The 22,141-nt window shown below is 36.1% G+C and overlaps 1 protein-coding gene across 3 annotated transcripts in view; it reads left to right on the plus strand.

The window, feature by feature from the left end:
- The first annotated feature begins 6,865 nt into the window (after positions 1–6,865).
- Positions 6,866–22,141, plus strand: part of LOC6035103 (forkhead box protein K1) — a 51,929-nt gene continuing 36,653 nt past the window's right edge. For 2 of the 3 annotated variants that reach the window (XM_038251390.1, XM_001845287.2), the window contains exons 1-2: positions 6,866–7,107; positions 15,143–15,712. The gene's annotated coding sequence lies outside the window, so the exon portion shown is untranslated. The remainder of the gene's footprint in view (positions 7,108–15,142; positions 15,713–22,141) is intronic. The other variant, XM_038251404.1, reaches the window with a different exon arrangement.

Consider the following 22,141-nt stretch of genomic DNA (forward strand, 5'->3'; position numbering starts at 1 on the left):
GCGCCATCAACACTTGGGAAAGTTTGACCTGTTACAAATTCAAAGCAGACGCTCGCGACTTTTCGAAGCTTGCGGTTTTTATGTAACTCTTATCCAAACCGAGACTACCGCATGGGGGGATGACTCATCCGCGCGTGTTTGCCTCGTATTTGCGGTTTGCACACTTGCCGTTTGGCGGCCAATTGGCGTCTTGTCCAACGGTTCCGATGGAATGCAGATCATTTCCGGACCACGGCGCGGGAGCTGCTGCTGCTGGCTATGTCAACAACATCTTCACATTCGGCTTATAATGGAATAATTTTATGCAAAATATATTGCGGTTAGCGAGTTGCGATTGGAGGACTGCGTGGCAGTTTGAGGTTAGGATTTTATCCTGTACTCTGGAGGCCAACGCGTGCGGGGTCGTTTCTGGTAAATCACCGGATTTGTTGCTTGTTTGGTATTATTTTTCTTCTTTATCGAATAGGGTTTTCATAAGGGCTGATTTATGACTAAGTCTTTTTTACAGAAAATGGGTTAACATGGTAACGATAAGATTGATTATGTTTATTTAAAAAGGTTGTTACAAAACAAATCTACAAAACATTGGCATAAATTTCTATAGATTTTTTACAAATGAGACGATTTTTCATTTAAATCCATCCGCCAAGTTTAAGTTGAAAGCAGAATTTTGTTATATATATTTCTCTTGACTGGAAGCCCAAATACTCTAAAGATTTAGGGATAATTTTCCCAATTGGTTTCCAATTTTTTTCAGTTTAGTTTTAACCTTAAACCTGTTTACACATTTTTTTATGTATTTTTGTGAGACTTTTTTTTGCAAAAGAGCATCTTCCCATCTTAAAAATAATGTTCTGGGATGGTTGAAAGTTAATCAACCACCAAGTACATGTTGTTTTCGTGAAAAATCGTATTCAAATTGTGTTTCGTTTTTCAATTTGCAAAAAAAAAAGTGGTTCTATCCTTTTCCCCCAGACTACCACTCCCCAGGAAGGCCCATTCCCCTGAAATATTAAGGACCTTGAACAAAACAAAAAAAAATCTACTTTTATCAGTAGTAATCATAAAATGCAAAATCTTAACACTTTACACTTTAAAACTGATCACTTTTTGAAATAAATAGTAAATTACGTAATGAATGAACTTTTCTGGGAAATGGGTCATTCTGGGGAACGGGTTTCTGAGGAAGGGACCATTCTTAGGAAAAGATTTTTGGGGGAATGGAATTCCGTGGAATGGGATAGAATCACAAAATGTTGTACACAATTCGTTTTTTAAGTCGATTTGTCCTGCACTTGTAATTATCTAAATCAGTAAACCTCGACACTTTGTTTTGAATTTTTAAAAGTATTTTGTTTTTTTTAATGCATTTTTTTTCAACTGGATATTTTTTTGTTTTCTTAAATTAGTCCAAAGCAAATTTAATTTGTTCAGCAAATTGGGCACATTTAGGCCTTTGTTATACTTTTTTTTTAAATAAAGCCTATTTACCTTAATTAACCCACTTTTCAATGATATTCATGTCTTATGCCAAGCAATAGGCCCTTTTTTAGTTATATGTATTTTAAATCATGGGACATCAAAAAAAAAAAACATTTTTTTTTTCAAGAAACTTTTTACTTTCAAAGGAAACAAATGTGGTAATCTTGGTTAAAGTACATATTGCTGAAAACCAAGCTGAAAACAATCAAATATCAATTTTCCTGCGTTAATATGTCAATATTATTTTTTATTATTGGTCCCGTTTATAAATATTTTGTACAGTACAATTGAGTCACGTTCCCCTGAAATCCATTCCTTAGAATGTACCGTTCCTCAGAAATATTTATCGTGGTGATTATTATTATTTTTCCAAAATTTTCAAAATTTCCAATATTTCCAAAAAATCTAGAACTTCAAAATTTTCAAAAAAAATCAAAATTTCCAAAATATTCAAAATTTCTATAATTTACAGAATTTCAAAAAATTTCAAAAAACCAAAAAGTATAAATTTCATATTTTTTAAATTTCATTTCTTTTTTTATTTTTTATTTTATTTTTTTTTTTTTTTTGATTTTTTGAATTTTGAAATTTTTTGAGAATTTTAAAAATGGCTTTTTGGTGGGCAAAATCGCTTTTTTTTTGAGCCGCTTATTTTCGTTCGCTCATTAAAAAGAGCCGCTCTTTTGAACGGTTCATTCGCTCTTTTTCAAAATTTGGATGAAAAGTTGGGTTTTTTTTAAAAGAATCGTGTGATTTTATAAGTTATTTTACATTGGACTTTTATAAATTATTTGATTGGCAAAAAATAAAAATTAAAACGAGTAGATGCCCTCCAAAACCATAGGTCTTGGTATGATCTCTTTTCTATAAACACTAATGTTTAATCGGACAAAAGGATATATATTTTCCAAAATCTCTAAACTATTCAGTTGATTTTTTGTAATATTTTACAAATTCTGCAATTTGAAATGCTCAAATTTGTTTTCCGGTAAAACTATAATGTACAATCAGTTGTACAATGAAAGTATTTTGTTTTGTTTTGAAAATCATTAATTTTTGGGATTAATTTTTATAAGCTTTGAAATATTTGAAAATGCCTTTTCAATTCAATTCAGTTTAATACAATTTTTTTTTCGGAAATTCAATAAATTATATTCACAACAAAAATCATGCCATCTTAAACCGGAGTATAAAAAAGAACCGCGGTTCTTTTTTTGTGAGCCACGGTTCGTTCGCTCTTTTCATAGAACCGGCTCTTTGAGCGGCTCGCTCTTTTTTTGCCCACCTCTACTTTTTGCAGTTCCGTCGTGAAACTACTTACTTTTCCTGTCATTCTTGAACGATGAAAAAGCCTACTTTTCTGTTTTTTTTTTTTAATTTTAGAAATTCTGTAAATTATAGAAATTTTGAATATTTTTAATATTTTGATTTGTTCGGAAAATTTTGAATTTTTTGAATTTTTGGAAATATTGGAAATTTTCAAAATTTTGGCAAAATATTAATAATCACCAGGATAAATGTTCCTGGGGAACTCAGTGAACCTTGTTGGATAAATGTACGACTCGTGCTGAAAAAATCTTCTTTTTGCAACTAGTTGCATAAACTACTATTGATTCATGACATTTTTGAAGCTTTGTTTTTTTACTTATAATTGACAAATTACGATCGTAATATTTAGATCGAGAAATCTCGATCGTGATAATATGGATTGAAATATTACGCCCTAGTGCAATAATCACCACGCTAACTTGTTTCAGCAGTTATTACAAGGCTAGAAAGTTTTCCCTTCTTAAAAGAAGGGAAAACTCTTCTGACTGACACAAGTTGAATTTTACCTTTAAAAGGGAGCGGAGAGTGTTCCTTTCTTTAAGGAAGGGAAAAATTATAGCCTTGTGAAAACTGCTAAAACGAGTTTAATTTTCCCTTCTTTAAGTTAGGGATAAAATCAGGACCACTTAGGGGAAATATACCCTTTCTAATCAAACACCTATCTTCGTCATATGAAGAGTTTGATGCTCGATTAAAGCTCCAAAAATACTATTTAGGCTATATACTTACCAGCAACAGCACCGCCTCGAGTAAGCACGCAAATGTATGTCACTTACAGGACAAAAAGATCAAATTTAATGCACTTTTGATCGTAATTTCTATTTTGCGAGACCATTTCTCATCATTTTGGTGGCACACACATCCACACGCATGATCAGAGGTTAACTGCTAAACGAAAGTCGTCATCAACATCTTTTCACTTGCGCTAACGATTTCAAAGCGCTTAAGATATAAAATTGCATCAAACTACCGGCAACATGTTCCTTTGCAAATTAGTCACTCACTTGAAAAATAATCCCGAAACATGTAAATAATTAGCAAGCGCCATAAAAAAACAAACGCGCCAAGTCTTTTGACGTTTCAATTTTGACGACCTATTCCAATCGAAGGAGCATGAGCATGAGCATGAGCATGGTTGACTGCCAATGAGCTGCTACTCCGTTATTGACAGATCAGCTGAAGTTAAACAATGAATCAAAAATGATCAGTGGGAGCCAACCATCCGTTCACTGTTTAACCCCTGAAGACCCCGACTTTATTAGTCAATACCGGCGCCCTCCCAAGAAGCCTGCAGTTCAACAAAAGGGAGGAATGTTAGTCCGATAGTTGAAGTTGCAGACTCATCAAGCACATAGTTTTTCGCTATATACTTGTTGATACCGCTTGAGACCGTTGAATCCACAGCATCTCCTTCAAGCATCACGTGATTTTTTTGGGTTAGTAGGATAAGGTATTGGCTTTTCGATGCCTCCCGAGCTACGATGCTATGGGGAGGACTTTCATAACAAACCCGTCGGCGAGCCTTCCGAGCAACGATGCTATGGGAAGGTCTTTCTAATTAGCACACCAAAACACTCGCGCACAGGTATTTAAATACTGAATAAATGTAATTTTTCATCACGATTACCCAGACGACATTGATGATTTAGGAAGGACTTTTTACAGTCATTTACAGTAATACTTAAACTTATTTTAATGCAACAATTCACACGACGTCGTGCCTCCCGATCAACGATGATGTAGGAAGGACTTGAGCAAGCCAATCAGGATGAAACACGAAATAAAATTCTTTTCTTTTCACACACAATGCCACATAATTGACCGCGCGTCACCACCCAACAAATTGAACTGATTTTCTTCTGCTTCAAGCCAACCAGGATGAAACACGAAATAAAATTCTTTTCTTTTCACACACAATGCCACATAATTGACACCCAACAAATTGAACTGATTTTTTTCTGCTTGTGGGCAAGCCAACCAGGATGAAACACGAAATAAAATTCTTTTCTTTTCACACACAATGCCACATAATTGACCGCGCGTCACCACCCAACAAATTGAACTCACGACCTATTCCAATCGAAGGATGAAGAAAACCGAGCGAGAAGCGAAGGCAAATAAAGAACAAAGGGTGGCCATCAACACCTCCAGCAGCGCCTGTTGGAGTGAGCAAGTGCTGCCAGGAAATTTTCTCTATAAATGCAACTTTTCGTGAGTGTTCGCTTAAAATTTCATCAATTTTGGCAGCACTAAGCAAACCCAAAAGAGCGCTGGAAGAAAAAAAGAACTAAGCTGAAAATAGGAAAATGGGCGTGGCCCAATGCACTCGACTGATTAGAATGCATTTGAGAAATATTGTTTTTAATGCTTGTAAAAGGAATAGCAAAACTTGAAAAAGTGAAAATAAATAGAAATGTTCACAAAAAGTTGCTCTACTTGTTGGTGTACATACTTGGTGTTAGTAAATTTCAAGGAACACTCCAGATTATCCAGCATCATTCAAACACGACCGCTTATTAGGTTTAAAATTGGTTCATTTCCCCTACACAACTTTTTAAATTTTTTGTGAGTTTATCGTTATGGAAACAAGAAAAAAAAGAAGAAAAAAACTTTAAAGCGAAAATTCAACTTCTGATAGCAATTATCACAAGTCAAGACAGTTTTCCCTTTTTTAAAGAAGGTGAAATTCAACTTGTGTCAGCAGACCTTCTTAAAAGAAGGAATACTTAATCAGTTATTAGGGGAACAGCATCTAATTCCAGCGTGCCTCTAATGTTGGCAGGTCAGAACTTTGACATTCAATTAAAGCTAATTAAAAGCGTTTTCAACTGAAATCTAGTGATAAATACCTCAATAAGAAGTGAGCAAACAAGTTTCTATCAAAAGTTTTGCTAAATTAGTTGTTTAAATAGTGAAAATCAGCAAATTGGATGGAGTTAGGAGCGAGTGCTTAACCTGCCAAATATACGAGATTTTCCCCTTTAAGTCAGCAGTTATTGTGAGTCAACAGAGTTTTCCTCTCGAAAAACAGGAAAATGCAATTTTTGTCACCTTGAAACAAATTTAGAATGCCTTCTTTAAAGCGATTCTAATAATATTTTTTGATGAAAATTTAAATCAAATGCAAAATGAGCAATATGCCAAAAGTCCAATATGTCATTTTCTGTTATTTTCTCAAGAATTGTTGAGAATGGAAAATTTCTTGGCATGGATAAAATTACTTAGTCCAATTTTTATAGTTTCTAAGAAATTCCAAAAAATCTAATATAAGGCTTTCTAGTCAGAAATTTACCAACACATTCAAAGTATGTTTACATGACAGCTGGACTTTTGTTTGCATCAGGTTTCCTATCTCTTTCTAGCAATTTTTTTTTGTCAAGCGACTTCTAGCTGGTTTATTTGACTGACTGTCCGATATGTCAGCCAACATACTTCGCAGGGCTGTGACAGCTACAGCTCGATCATTGTTTGCATCAGGACACTGTGACGAGGAGTTCGTCATTTTTGAGTTGAATTATATTTTTTTTCACTGGGCCTAGAAAGCCTTATTTGCATCAATTCCTAATATTTTTCGAGAAAGAAACTTTTATGGGGATTGGTTTTCTGGGGAACGTGACACAATCAATAGAGTTTTCTAAGCCCGATCTCACGCACACTAGCACGCCATTTGATTTGCTGGAGGGTACAAAATTTAACCTCAATCTTTTTCGTGTACGTACACGCAATACATGCGCACTTAGATAACTCTATCGAGAAATTAAAAGTGAGAGTGTGTGCGTGCAACATGGAGTTAAACTTTTTGAAAAGCCTTGGTAAGCTTCACAGCAACTGCACAGAAAGTTTAACTCCATGTTGCGATTTGACAGCTCGATTCCTCTAGCGTTTGATTTAAAATTACCAATCTTTCCAACAACAACATTGCCAACTGTCATTTCAAACGCCATCCACAAAAAACGCACCAGCCGCCCGAAAGCTTTCCAAAGTTGCGTTTTTTCCCAGCCCTGCACGGCGGCTCTTGCTCGCGAAAGAAAGCTCGGCGGCCGTCGCGCATCTAAAATCAACAAAACATTTTCTTCAGTCGTCCGTCGACAAACAACGAGGTTTGGAAGGTGAGTGAAGTCGCCGCGAGCAAAAGAGTGCGCTTGGAAGAAGAGTGGCTTTTATTTTCAGTCGCAGTGTTTTTATTGTGCAGCAGAAAGCAGTGAATTTTTGATTAAAACTCGTGAGTTGAGAAGAACAGTGGCTAAATTCAGTGAATTGCGTTGCAAAAAGCAGCCGGAACTTGCTTCCCCCGAGGTAAGTGCACGACCCCCTCCAACCGGAAGTGGCCACCGCGGCCGGTGTTCCGAACCGGAAAACAACGCATCCCCCCTCCCCCTGTCTTATTGTTGAGCGCAAATATGGGAAAAATAAAAGAAAAAAAATAATATCAAAAATTTACATTGATTTTTTCCCACACAAGTACAAGCTTGCGGCGGCAAAGCACGGCCCACTGCGATTGTGTTGGTGTGGTGGAGTGTCACGCAAGCCCACACAACAATCACATGCACGGAGAAACAAAAATGCTGACGAAGGGTTGCGAGTGTGCGCGTGAGCAAAAATGTAAACACAAACATTGGGTGCGGAACAGGAGGGGGCAGGGTTGCTGGTTTTTGTAAAAAATATAACCTTAATTCTGGATTACTTTTTCAAAACCACCAATGCGCAATGGGTTTTCTATGTACATAACTGGAGTTTTTTTTGAAAAGGGCCAATAAACCAAATTTCCAGTTTTTGCTTTTTGGGTGTTTTTAGAACCGCCTTGAATCAGGGGTATTGAAAAACACCCAAAAAGCAAAAACTGAAAATTTGGTTTATTGGTCCTTTAAAAAAAAAAACTCCAGAATAAGACCTTTTGAAAAAGTAAGCGATATTTATTTCACAGCAAGGGGTTGGAAACTCTTAGAGCTACAATTATTATGTTAACCAGTATATCAAAATAAATGTTAGTATACTTATTATTTCCTTTACATATCGCCAGTATACTTACCAATATACTGAGAGTATCTTAATATACTAACAGTTTATTGTTTTTCGGTTAGTATACTAACAAGTATACTGGAATATCGTTAGTATACTAAGTATTCCTAAGTAATATTAGAGTTTCCAGCCCCTTGTTTCACAGTTGGAACCGGATGTTTAAACCCAGTTTTTTTAAAGGTCCTATAAGCTATTGTTTATAGGGCCCTAAAATAATCTCTGGAAATGAATTCTCAAATCAAATTATTTGATAAAATTTAATTGTGGTCTATCTTGTAAAAAAATAAAATATTAAATTCTAATTCTTAGAAATCATTTCAGGATTCTCTCGTAGACATTCGATTATAATTTTTATTTTCTATGGGTTTTTTAGAAAAAAATAAATTAAAGCAGTTTTTTGTTGGGGGAAAATTTGCCAACCCCTTTGACAAAAGAAGCAAAATGAACAGGTGGATATTATAAAATCTGTATCTTGAGAGGAGATTTTCTGATTGATTCGGTTTCTTTGGCAAGGTTGTAGGTTATAATCTGAGTCGGGCGGAGAAGAATACACCTAGTTGTCAGTGTCAGCCACTTGCAAACTGTCAGTGAGAGCCGCCTTCATTTTTTGTTACTGTTCTTATTTGGTTGGAGCAGTATTGTATTTGAAGGAAAATAAATTTAAAAAAGTATTTTAATTTGTAAATGTATTTTTGGACGTAGACCGTTCATTAATTGCCAAAGAGGCCAAAAATATGTAATAAACGTTTGTTTATTTTTTTTTTGCTAATTTTTATTAAAATTCAGTTTAAAATATATTTTAATGAGATATATTTCCTTATGACCATAAATCAAACATGTCATACATACATGTGCTTAAACTAAGACTTATTAAGTTGGTAGTAGTATTAGTAGTAGTAGTAGTAGTAGTCAATGTGTTACAATATATAAATCGTTCCTTCAGTAGAACCTGAGCTTTGAGGGAAGTGACTGGGCGAAAATGCGAACAAAGAGGGGAAAAACGGCGAGCTGGAGGTTAACACGGATAGATAGGAAGCGGAACCGTTTTCGTAAGCCACCGTTTTTCAAAAAAATCACTCTGCAAAACCGGCATCTCGGAAGAATGATCACGTCACAGCGAATTCACTTAACTTCTTCCACAGCTCGGGTTTTGCATTTTATTGCAACCAGAATTTTTTTTTCTTAAGTTATTTTTATTAGGTCCTTTTAGGTGCTGTGACCAGGTTGAGACCGAGGATCGGTAAAAACAATATATAATAAAAAAACAAAAACAACTCCTTAAATTCCATACTTGGAGATCATGTAACTGACGAGAGTTACTTGGTCCAAGCGGGTCCTGCAGGTCTTGAACCTGCCGGTGTATTCGGAGAAAATGCCCCACAGCTCAGCCGAACTGTAGAGCACCTCCCCGGCTTCCTCCTCCATGGCTCCACCGTCTCGTGAGCCACTGCTTCCTTTGCTGCTTCCTGCAGGTCGAGGACGATCCTTTGATTTTCCGTCCGGAACTGCGCCCGGCGGCGGAGGGAACTCCGCCGGCGTGAACGCTGGAACTGCTGGGCTCTGCTTCTCCGCCTTCCTTGCCGGCGGTTTTGGTTTCGACGCCTGCTGTCGCCGCTGTATGAATTCCGCACGCTTGGGGTAGCTGCGGTCCGTAGCTTCGTGGGCTCCAGAGCAGTTGGCACACCGCTTTGGCTGGGCTTCCTGGACTTCGCACTCTTCCGTCTTGTGGGGACCCCCACTGTTGTTGCACCTCCCCTTGAGGTGACAGATCCTGGGTCCATGACCCATCTGCAAGCAGTTCCTGCACTGGGTCACGTTCGGTCGCTTGTTCCGGTAGGCCTCCCACCGGATGTGAAATCTCCTCAAGCGCTTGATCTCACTCAGCTGCTTCAAGTTGGTGTACCCCTTGGGGAACGTAACAATGTACGGGGTTTCCTCTGACGAGGCGAACTCTCCCTTTCTCTTGATGGCGTGCACCTCCACAGCATCCAAGTTGTGCGATTCCTTGAGGTTCTTCTTGACGTATTCAGGTGAAGCCGGTGACGACAACGCGGAGTTGCCGCTCGCTTCGTTTCTCGTGGGTGTAGATCTCCACTTTGTTCGCAATCAAGTGCAATTTGATCCCAAACGGAGTCATCTTGTAAGTTGGCTTGGTTGTGCACGACAACAGTACATTCCTCAGCTTGGAGTAGCTCGTATTCTTTACCACCAGAGGATGTGGTTTCTTAGCCACTGGAACCGGTGGGACGCTTTCTTTTCCGGCTGGGTTACCATTGTTATTGTTGTTGTTGTTCTCCGCCAGCGGGCTGAATTTGTTGTTGTTGAGAAGATTCTCCTCTGGGCCATTAACGACAACGGCTCCGTCCCTGGTCTTCCTCTGCTTCCCCGTTCCGTTTACGGAACGAAACTCGTCCCCGTCGGAGGATTCTTCCACCTCCATCCGTAAGCACTTTGCCGCGCCACGAAAACAGCAGAAAAAACAACCACTGTCTCCGGCTGTCACACGAAAACTGATTGCAACCAGAATTGAAAAGATGGAAAACAAAGTTCGGCAGTACCGGCGTTCAGACCGACGTAGTTCCTCCGCTGTCGGGCGTGGTTCCGGATTAAAAACAGAAGGATCGCTCTCCACAAGCAGGAAGCAGCAAAGAAAATACTAACCCCGCCCCACGCCTGTGGAGTCACGAAGGAACAAGGCAAGGCGGTACTCTGCAGTTCGGCTGAGCTGAGGAGGATCTTCAACGAGTTCAGCATCCAGTTGAAACTCAGCAAGACCTACTCAGATCAATTAAAAGGGATCGGTTTCATGTTGCTGTCATTTATTTGAAAACAAATTTATCATTAATTTTTATGTAACTTTCATGATTCCCGGTCCTAACCTGGTCTCCTCTAGAGATCCTAAATAAGGAGACTGGACGAAGTGAATTTGACGTACCCAAACAGTCGCGAGTTTGACGTATCCAAACGAGCATTTGCCTTTACGCCCAGCAAAACTTATCAGTGTTGCCAAGCTCAAAACATACGTTGCCAGATCGATTTAGCAAGCTTAGACCAGTCTCCCTATTTAGGGTCTCTAGTCTCCGCACGGAAGAAGACCTTAAAAAAATATGTTATGAATAAAAAAAAATTGGCAGAGAAAATTGCATCACATGAGTCATGCACGATCTTGAGCACTGTTTTGAAATGTGCTGCAAGAAAATTTGAATTGTCAAGAAAGGCAGATGACGACTGACTGGAAATTTATATGGGAAGAGAAATTATCTTGCACAAAAAACAAAAACAACAACAAGAAAATGAATAAGAATAAGAAGTCCTCTTCGCTTCTCCCTCCCAGGTTATAATAAGAACTGCACCGAGAAAAATCCTGATTTTTTTTCAGTTAACTGTAAACTTAAATTTCTTATTTAGTAGTTTTTTTTTTATTTTCAAGATTGCACTACTATTGGAATAAAAAAAAAAAAATATTATTGAAAATATCTGGAGTATTTTTTATAAGGTCCAATGAACCAAATTTTCAGTTTTTGCCTTTTGGGTGTTTTTGAAACCGCCTTGAGTCTGGGGTATTAAAAAACACCCAAAAAGCAAAAACTAAAAAATTGGTTTACTGGACCTTTTAAAAAAAATTCCAGATATGGTCGTTTTTTTCCTATCACGTTTCCCAGAAATGTTTTTTTTTGTTGTACCTAATTGAAGGGTAAATTTTTACGAGAATAGAAAATCATAGAGATTTTGTTTTGCTATACTGAAATCTTTTATTTTTCAGATCCTTAATTTTTAATTGTTCAGATCATCAAAAAAAAATAAAATAAACAGGGGAAAATTTGTTAGCTTTAATTTAAACCTAATCTACTCTGCTCTAATCTAACCTTAGCGCAGTCATCTTCCGAAAGCATCCTGAAGGATGTCGAGGCGATTACTTCCAACATCGTTTTTTTTTTATAAACGGCCAGGCCAACTGCGTAAAGTTAACCGCAAAGATGATTCGTTGAAGTGGATTGAGTTTGAGCATAAATGTTCAAACAGCAATGCAGTTCGTAATCTACGTGGGAGGAAGAAACGTGGGGATCCCCCGCTCACGTTCCTGTTCGTTTAGGCAATATCCAGAGCAACATTTGAAAGGGGCGGTACGACATTGCTCTTACGACCTTTCGTCCCATTTAAACGCGTGTAATGAAAGGCCGTAAGAGCAATGTCGTACCGCCCCTTTCAAATGTTGCTCCAGATATATCGTGCGGAACCGTCATGCTATGAAGTTTTGGTGCTCCGGGATTCTCTGGGATGGGACATTGTAATTGCACAGATGCCCTGGAACCTATTTGCCATGGTTATAGCGCCACAACTTGTTCTCCAGGGATGCCACATAATATTTTAAAATGTCTGTGAAAAAAAGTCTGTGTATGTCTAAAATTCGAATATATCAACTTACAGTGATGGAAATCCATCAGAAATTGCATTTTTAATCATTTGAAGACCAACAAGTTCCGACTGTTTTCTTTTTAGAAAATATTGATTTAATGTAGTTTTTTAAAGTCAGTGCATCTCTAAAAATGTCTGTTAAACACATACAAATCTGTGCATCTGGCATCCGTGTTGCTCTCTGCGGTTCAACTTTTTCAGCTATTAATTTAATTATTTATTCTCTTAAGAAAATTGTTGAGATATTGGTATTATGAAATGTGGGAATGTTTTTATAGAGAATTTGTCGCAAATCTAAAAAACACAAGTCGCCAGTTATGAACAAAGAGCGTAAACCTATGATTAAAAAAAAAAAACATGTTTTTTTCCTTCATAATCAACATTTTTATAAAACTTATGCCGGATTGGGATGAGAAAAATCATTTCCAGCAATTTGGTGTACAACTTTCCAATATTTGTTTGATTTTTCTATGAGAAAACTGTAAATTTAGAAAAAGATAGAAATTTTGACTATTTTGCAAGAAAGTCTGTCAAAAATCAATAAAAAATGTTGAATATATATTAACACATCTGTTATCAACTATATAACTGTTTATTTCATTGATATATTCGGGGAAAGTCATTTTTTCGTGTTCCAAAACATGGTTTTAGAAGAAAAAGTTCACAAATTTTTGCGGGGTTCGAGATTGAGCATGAGCATGGTTGACTGCCAATGAGCTGCTACTCCGTTATTGACGGATCAGCTGAAGTTACACAATGAACCAACAGATGAGTAGTGGGAGCTAATCATCCTCACTGTATAACCCCTGAAGATCTCTGCTTTAAGTCAATACCGGCGCCCCCCCAAGGAGATGCAGTTCAACAAAGGTAGGAATGTTAGTCCGATAGTTGAAGTTGCAGACTCATCAGACACAGAGTTTGTCGCTCTATACCTGTTGACACCGCATGAGACCGTTGAATCCACAGCATCTCCTTCAAGCATAACGGGAAGTGGGGGAATTGTGTTAGTAGGGGAAGGAAAGGGAAGGTCAGGATTCATCTTGGTAGATGATATGACCAGAATGTGAACTGTGAACCATAATCGTTGCCTTCTGAGCTACGACGTTATGAGAAGGACTTATCATTCGCGTATATTTTTACTTTTTACCGCTGGCGTGCCATCCGAGCAACGATGCTTTGGGATGGGCTTTCAACACGAAATGAAATTTGAATTAACGCATTATTCGGTAACGTACAATTTAAAATAGATCCGTCGTCGTGCCATCCGAGCCACGATGCTAAGGGATGGGCTTTCAAAACAAAATTAAATTTTTAGCAACGTATTATTCGTTATCATGTAAACCTCAAATAGTGCTGGTACACCGAACTGTTTCAATCGATTTAATAAAATTCTTCGCGCATGACTTCTTTGCAACAAACTTCCCCACGAATTTACCCAGTCCGGACCGCGAACAACCGGCTCAACAACAGAAAGAAAATATATACACGACGACGCGAAGCCTTCTATCAATAAATTCAAGAATCTTTTATCACTTTCTCGCGGATTCTCGCGCGTCGGTTCTTTAGCCGATCCCCCCCACGAACACCACACGACTGAGGGTCAAACTCCCAAGGCCACCACGCGACACTTTTTTAATGAATTCCAGAATCTTCTATCACTTTCTCGCGGATTCTCGCGCGTCGATTCTTCATTTTTTTGTTTCGTTTTCGCTGTTTTTCAGCATCCAGAGGTCAAATCTTCAATATCTCTCTTAACCAAGTTTATTGGAAATTTTCTGAAAATTTCGAAAGGAATATTTTAAGGCATGCACAATCATTCGAGGACAATATTAAATAAAAATGATAAACGAGAATTTTCACCTAAAATAAAACTTAAAGTGGCTATATCTTGAAAATGGTGCACTTTATCAAAAAATCTGTAAAAAAAATCTTTTATTGCAAATTTGAAAAAAAAAATTTGACTAAAATTTCTATTTTTCAAAAAATTGCCCGGCGGCAAATTTTTTGACCAAACTATGGCTATGGCTCAAAATTTTTGGTTTTGTCCCCTAAACAAAATATCAAAAATTAGAAAAAAAAAGAATTTATGGTACAGTCCAGACTCGATTGTACGATGTTTCGATTATCTGAAAGTTTTTATGGGACTTCGGATAACATTTTTTCTTAATTTTTTTTATTTCTTGAAAAAAAGGTCCAATAAACCAAATTTTCAGTTTTTGCTTTTTGGGTGTTTTTCAATACCCCTGCCTCAAGTCGGTTTCAAAAACACCCAAAAAGCAAAAACTTGACCTTTGGTTTATTGAAAAAAAATATATACATTGATTCTGAGCTCTGTTACCCCATTTTAGTCAAGTTTGAGTTTTTGATAGCCTTTTAGCTACTCATTTCAAAATATTATCACATTAAAAAAAAGAAATGAAAATAACTCGATAATTTACATGTCCATACTTTCGGGAAAACGTATTTTCCAGGTAAAACTTACACTCCGTAAAATGTTCATTCAAGAATAATGGGATTCCGGATGTTGCAACTAAAATAAAAAATAATAAACCGTTTAGATTCAGCAGTTGCATTATTATTATCAAATTCAAAACCTTTTCAACGACTCATCTTTACGACAAACTTTACGGAATGGGGCTGGCCGGTTTAAAAAAACAAAACAGCTATCTTCGTAAGTTTTCACAAAATAGGTAAAAACAATGCAGCAAATTTCCGTTTTTGGAAAAATTTGTGTATAGTTTGAAACAAACACAAACAAAGTTGGCTTGGATCCTTGCACCAAATGAGCAGGTCCTTGTCCTATCGTCGTCCCAGCACACAGCCTACTAGATTTTCCACAACACCAGAAGCTTATTGGATGTTTGCGTCTAATGGCCTGTTTTTTCTCCATCCACAGTCAAAGTCTGCGAAGCAGAAGAAAAGTGAAGGAAGAAAAAATATAGTTGGATTTGGGAGAAGAAAAAAACAACATAAACAAAACAAAAATAGGACCAACCATCATCATCGTCACACACAAACATTCGAAGCGCTAGCAGTGTAGTAGAGAAAGAACTCATCCCCCTGTGAAAAAAGAAGGAAAAACAGCCTACTTTTCGCGGTTGCCTGGTGCGGGAAAATTTCGCCGAGAAAAACATCCAAATAAAACAAGGCATACTGTGTGCTTGTTGGTGTGGTGCGGAAAACGGGAGAGAAGAGCGCGCGCGAGAGAGAGCGAAGAACAAAACAACAACGACTACCACGACTTGCTCCGAAGAGCTGCTCTCTGCCTGGTATCGATCTTTGGCCTGGTCGATTCGATTCGGTGCGGTGCGCGGTGTGTACTTCGTTGGCTGTTTTCCACCCCGTGAAGAGGAAGATTCTGGTGTATTTTTGAAGGAACTGTGCGGAAAAGTGTTGCGGGAAGGACATTTTGGAAAGTCCTTGCAATTTCGGTGAAGGAAAAACAACTTTGGTGGAGCGCCTCTGGGTGAGTAACGAGGAAAACCCCTATTAATTATAATTGATTGACGGCGACAAGTGATGAAAAGTGGAGAAGAGGTGCTAAATTTATGTTGGACACGCGTTTTACTTGATTTTTGCAAAGAAAATCACCAGTTTTCAATGTTTTTACCAACTAATTAAGCTAGCGCTACGCATTGGGGCCCCCTTTCGATGTTGGCTGTTTACAAAATAAACAATAGCTCGCTCGGGTCCCACAACCTCTCTGCACCACCACAAGTAAAGGCTTAACGCCGACGGGGTCCATTTTGTGTTCCGCCGGGCCTGGTGCTGGTTCTGGTGATAAACAAATAAAATATATACAACAACACTCATCTCGGCACCGTCGTATCGCTCTGTGTGTCTCTGTGCGCGCGCCAGCGACGGATATTGTGTGTAAAAGTGGTCCGGGAGCAGCACCTCTTCTTCGCACGCTGCACAATATCCGACAACAGCAACAACAATCAAGCTCATGCTTGGTTCGTGGTGGATGTGCGTGTTTGTTTGGATGAAAACTGGGTAAAATATGACTACACTGCTCGTTGCTCATATCTGTGTCGTGAGAATGCATGTGGGTGAAGTTTGCAAAATTGTGTGCGATTTGGTGCCCTGTAGGTTGTTTAGCTCTATCTAAATTATTTTCAATTTTGGTATTGTTAGACATTTTTAAGAAATTTAAATTGACAGTCTTAAAAAAATACCTTGAAAAAAAAACACGCAGAAAAATGTTTTGTAGAATCAGCCTGTACGAGGTTTGAATCAAGAAAATTTTTGTTGAATATAATCAACGCCGATTTTGCGTTGAAACAAACCTTGATTTTTTCAATTCCACAAAAGTCTTTTGTTGTTTCGAAAAAGCTGCTTTGACGTTTAGCGTTGATTCAACAAAAAAAAAATGATTTTCAAATCAACAAAACGTTTTGTTGATTCAAATATGCCTTATTTTTCTGCGTGAAGTTACGGTTGTTATGTTAAAAACATGACCATTTTTACAAAGATCATTGTTATTACTCCTGAGGGCACTGGCTACACAGAAAAAAAAAATATGGTAATATTCATCAGGAAATGGCGAAAAATTTTGTGTCAAAAAATGATTGAAAATGATGAATTTTCATCAGTTTTTTGGTGAATATTCATCAGGCTCACATTTTACACATTTTTTATTTGATTTCGTGGGTCAAAAATCTGTATATATGAGCAGTTCTCTCAGATTTCGGTCATTTGATTTTTTTTGTATTTTTTAATACGACTGAAACTTTTTTGGTGCCTCCGGTATGCCCAAAGAAGCCATTTTGCATCATTAGTTTGTCCATATAATTTTCCATACGAATTTGGCAGCTGGCCATACAAAAACGAATCAAAAATATCTGTATCTTTTGAAGGATTTTTTTTGATCGTTTTGGTGTCTTCGGCAAAGTTGTAGGTAAGAATATGGACTACACTGAAAAAAAAAATCATACATGGTAAAAAATTTTTTGGTGATTTTTTATTTCATTCTTTGTCACTAAAACTTGATTTGCAAAAAAAAAAACGCAATTTTAATTTTTTTAATTTTTTGATATGTTTTAGAGGACATCAATTGCCAACTTTTCAGAAATTTCCAGGTTGTGCAAAAAATCTTTGACCGAGTTATGAATTTTTGAATCAATACTGTTTTTTTCAAAAAATCGAATCGATGTAAAATCAAATTTGCAATCAAAATGTACTTTAGTGAAATTTTGATAAAGTGCATTGTTTTCAAGTTAAGGCCATTTTTAGGTAACTTTTTTGAAAATAGTTGCAGTTTTTCATTTTTTCAATTAGTGTCCATGTTTGCCCACCTTTGAAAAAAATATTTTTGAAAAGCTGAGAATAATCTCTACATTTTGCTTTATTGAACTTTGTTGATACGACCCATAGTTGCTGAGATATTGCCATGCAAAGGTTAAAAAACAGGAAAATTGATGTTTTCTAAGTCTTACTCTAACAACCCACCATTTTCTAACGTCGATATCTCAGCAGCTAATGGTCCGATTTACAATATTAAAATATGAAACATTCGTGAAATTTTCCGATCTTTTCGAAAAAAATATTTTCAAAAATTTTTAAACCAAGACTAACATATCAAAATTGCGTAATATTGAATGTTTGGTCTTTTTGAAATGTTAGTCTTGATTTAAAATTATGAAAATATTTTTTTCGCCAAAAAATCGGAAAATTTTACGAATGTTTCATGTTTTAACATTGTAAATCGGACCATTAGTTGCTGAGATTTCGACGTTAGAAAATGGTGGGTTGTTAGAGTGAGACTTAGAAAACATCAATTTTTCTGTTTTTTAACCTTTGCCTGGCAATATCTCAGCAACTATGGGTCGTATCAACATTGAACTTTGTTAGAGAAATATAGAGAATTTTCTCAGCTTTTCAAAAATATTTTTTTCAAAGGTGGGCAAACATGGGCACAAATTTAAAAAAATGAAAAACTGCGACTATTTTCAAAAAAGTTACCTAAAAAGGGTTATAACTTGAAAACGGTGCACTTTATCAAAAATTCACTTAAGTACTTTTTGATTGCAAATTCGATTTTACATCGAAAAATGAAGTTGAAAAATTTGTGCGACCAATATTAGATTTTTTGAAAAAAATCTGTATTGATTCAACAAATCATAACTCGGTCAAAGATTTTTTGCTCATTTTGGAAATTTCTGAAAAGTTGGCATTTTATGTCCTCTAAAACATATAAAAAAATAAAAAAAAATATAAATAGTGTTTTTTGCAAATCAAGTTTAAGTGACAAAAACTTAAATTAAAAATCACCAATTTTTATTTAACCGTGCATAATTTTTTTTTTTCAGTGTAGTCCATATCCATACCTACAACTTTGCCGAAGACACCAAATCGATCAAAAAATTCCTTCAAAAGATACAGATTTTTGAATTTTCACATATCGTTTTTGTATGAACAGCTGCCAAATTTGTATGGAAAATTATATGGACAAACTAATGATGCAAAATGGCTTCTTTGGGCATACCGAAGGCACCAAAAAAGTTTCAGCTGGATTAAAAAATACAAAAAATATCGAATGACCGAAATCTCAGAGAATTGCTCTTTTTGAAAAAGGCTATTGGTTACTGATATATGGCCATACAAAGATAAAAAAAAAGGAAAATGATATTTTTTCATTCTTCTTTTCCTTTCGATCGGTGAACAAATTAGGCAACACGGAAAAAAATATTTTTCCAAAATTGTATCTATGTTTTCCATAGCCATATCTCAGCATCCAAAGGTCACAGATCTTTTTTTTTAAAAAAATGGGCTAACATGGGCACCAGAGGCGCCGACTAGTCCATAATGTTGGGGGGGGGCTCGGTTTTTTCCGAAATCGTTAGGTGAGAGTGGCGATTTGATGTTTAAGTTTATTGTATATCACGAATTTTACCAATTTGAATATTACGATGTGATAAGAGTTTTTTTCATCCGGAATCCATTTTTTTTTCTTGAAAAAGATAATTTATTAAAACGTGATTGAGAATGTTTATTGGGGGAATTTTTTATATGTTTGGAAGGCGAATTCCTTCTAATTGGCATATTCTCACTTATTTTTCAGAAGTAACAGTCAATAATAAAAATGATCAGGTATTTAAAATTCAACAACACAAATATTTTAAAAATGAAAACAAAAGTAAAAAGCAAAAAATTAGAACTTTAGAAATTGGAAAATACACATTAAAAAAACAACATTTTTTTCAAATCTGCAATTTAGAAAAAAATAACAGAAAAAAATAAATATTCCAAAATTTTAAATTTTATAACAAACCCTAGGGTTGAAAAAAACTCATGGCTTAAAAATGTTAAGAAATCAAAAGTTGAAATTCAGAAATTTAAAAAATCAGAAATTTGGAAATAACAATCAATGTTTAAAAAAATCTAAAATTTAACATCAATTTATTTGTTAAGAATTTAAGAATTTAAGAATTTAAGAATTTAAGAATTTAAGAATTTAAGAATTTAAGAATTTAAGAATTTAAGAATTTAAGAATTTAAGAATTTAAGAATTTAAGAATTCAAGAATTTAAGAATTTAAGAATTTAAGAATTTAAGAATTTAAGAATTTAAGAGATTAAAAATTTAAGAATTTAAGAATTTAAGAATTTAAGAATTTAAGAATTTAAGAATTTAAGAATTTAAGAATTTAAGAATTTAAGAATTTAATTATTTAATAATTTAAGAATTTAAGAATTTAAGAATTTAAGAATTTAATAATTTAATAATTTAAGAATTTAAGAATTTACGAATAACCAAAAAGATACACATACGGTTTTTAATAAAATGAAATCAAATGAAATCAAGAAAAAAATTACCTAAAATTACTCAAAAAAATATCGAATTTATCAGCACTTTTTTAAATATAAAGCTGTCATCAAATGACCATTTTGAAAAGTGTTTCAGTTCATTTTCGCTAAATCCTGATCTACAATGGCAAATCGCAGAATGTTGCGTCTGAAAACTTGATGATTGTTTTGGCAAGAGTTTGCGTAAGTTTGCTCTTGTATACTAAGCTTGCTGGTTTTCCTTCCTAGTTTGCATAAGAGAGCGCAGTAGTATAGATGAAACGTTGTCGATTTAGAAAACAACAAATGTTTTTGAACTATTTTACAGATTGCTTACAAGAATTCTATCCAATTCCAATTCAGTTTTAAATATTATTTTCAATTATTCCTGTGATTTTTTTTTTGTAATATTTAAAATAAGAATATTTTTCTTCCAAAATATCTGGGGGGGGCACAATGTATGGGCTGCCCCCCCTGCCTAATTTTAAGGGGGGCAAAAAGTACCGTGCCCCCCCCCCAGAGTCGGCGCCCCAGATGGGCACTTTTTTTAAACATTGAAAACGGAACAGTTTATCAAAATTTCACTGAGTATGTAAATTGAAAAATACATTGAACATTTATGTTCCCCCCTAAATGAAATTAAAAAAAAAAACACAAGATAAAAAAGGTTTTCCCGAAAAAAAATTTTAGTGACTATAAGTGATTTTAAAAATCATCCTTTTGTCCGTGTATCATTTTTTTCTGTAGTCCAATATGCATACAACCTTCTGAAAACACCAAATCAATAAAAAAAAAATACGATTTTTGTATGGACAGTAGCCAAAATTGTAAGGAAAAGGATGTGGACAAACTGATGATGCAAAATTGCTTCTTCAAATATCGGATGGCCAAAATCAGAGAATTGCGCACATATCAACAACATAATAAGAACGCGTTTTTTTAAAAGAATTTTACCTTTTGCGAGAAAATAGTAATTAAAACAAGTTTGATAACAACGTTCTGTCCATTTGTTTTGTAGTTTACTACGACAGCTGCGAAAGTTTCACTCCATGGCTAACCGATATGGGTCCAAATTAGGAACCAGTGGTGTCAGATTGGAATATAAATATTTATCTTTTCGGAAACCAAGAGAGCAAGAAGGATGCGTGGACATACCGTACCGATTTATTGTTTCGCTGGCTTACATATATGATTATTTGCCTAAAGCTTGACATTTTAATTGTTGATATTCTGCGTGAAAAATAAAGTTAATAACAGGTCAAAGTAGCAGACATAACCAGAATGGCTTTGGATAACATAATTTCTGTTAATTTAGTAAATATCGAAATCGATACATCTCCAAGTATTTTTCAGTAAGACGCTATGTAACGTCAAAAGTGATCAAAAATAGTTTTGTAAAATGCCTCATTGTTATAAATATATTGAATGTTTCATAGGGTTTCAGAGAAATAACCAAGTCCAACCCAAATCCACGTGCTTTCTGCTAAGCGGGGCACCATCATCACGAGTCGCGGCACAGCGAAGAGAATATCTGAGAAACAGATAAACTCGGCACTTTTCGTGTTTACTTGATGATATTTTAAGAGTGTTTAGTACACCATCCCGCATACCATTTTTGCGCGCTCTCTCTCACTCTGGTTGAGGCCGTCTAAAACACTCATACAAATGCACACTTTGATGTTATTGCGCTGACGTTCCTTTCCCCTCTCCACCTCTTTCGCGCTTCTAGTCATGAAGAGTACCTTTAATTGTTTTTGTTGTTGTTTTTGTCGGGGGTTCGCGTCGGAAGAATGTATTTATCCAATCGCCAACTTGGTGTGTTTTTATTTTTCTCGGTACTTTTGTGTGAGTGTAGTTCGGTGCCGCGTTCCACCAACACCGGCAAAGCCGCTGCGAGCTTATTCAGTCAGCGTGGTGTGTTTTGTACTGTTGTTGTTGTTTCTCGCGTCTTCTTTCTCCACTTCTTCTCCGCGGCCGATTTATAAACATGAAACCTGCTTTCGTTGGTTGCTCCCCGATCGTCTGTCGACGGACTGTTGCTAGGTGCGCCTCCCTTTGGCCTTCACCGCCGCCTACTGGCTTCACCGTCGTCGGATTCGCGATTGGGC

The sequence above is a fragment of the Culex quinquefasciatus genome, chromosome 1 (genome assembly GCF_015732765.1).
Source record: "Culex quinquefasciatus strain JHB chromosome 1, VPISU_Cqui_1.0_pri_paternal, whole genome shotgun sequence".
Taxonomy (NCBI): Eukaryota; Metazoa; Arthropoda; class Insecta; order Diptera; family Culicidae; genus Culex; species Culex quinquefasciatus.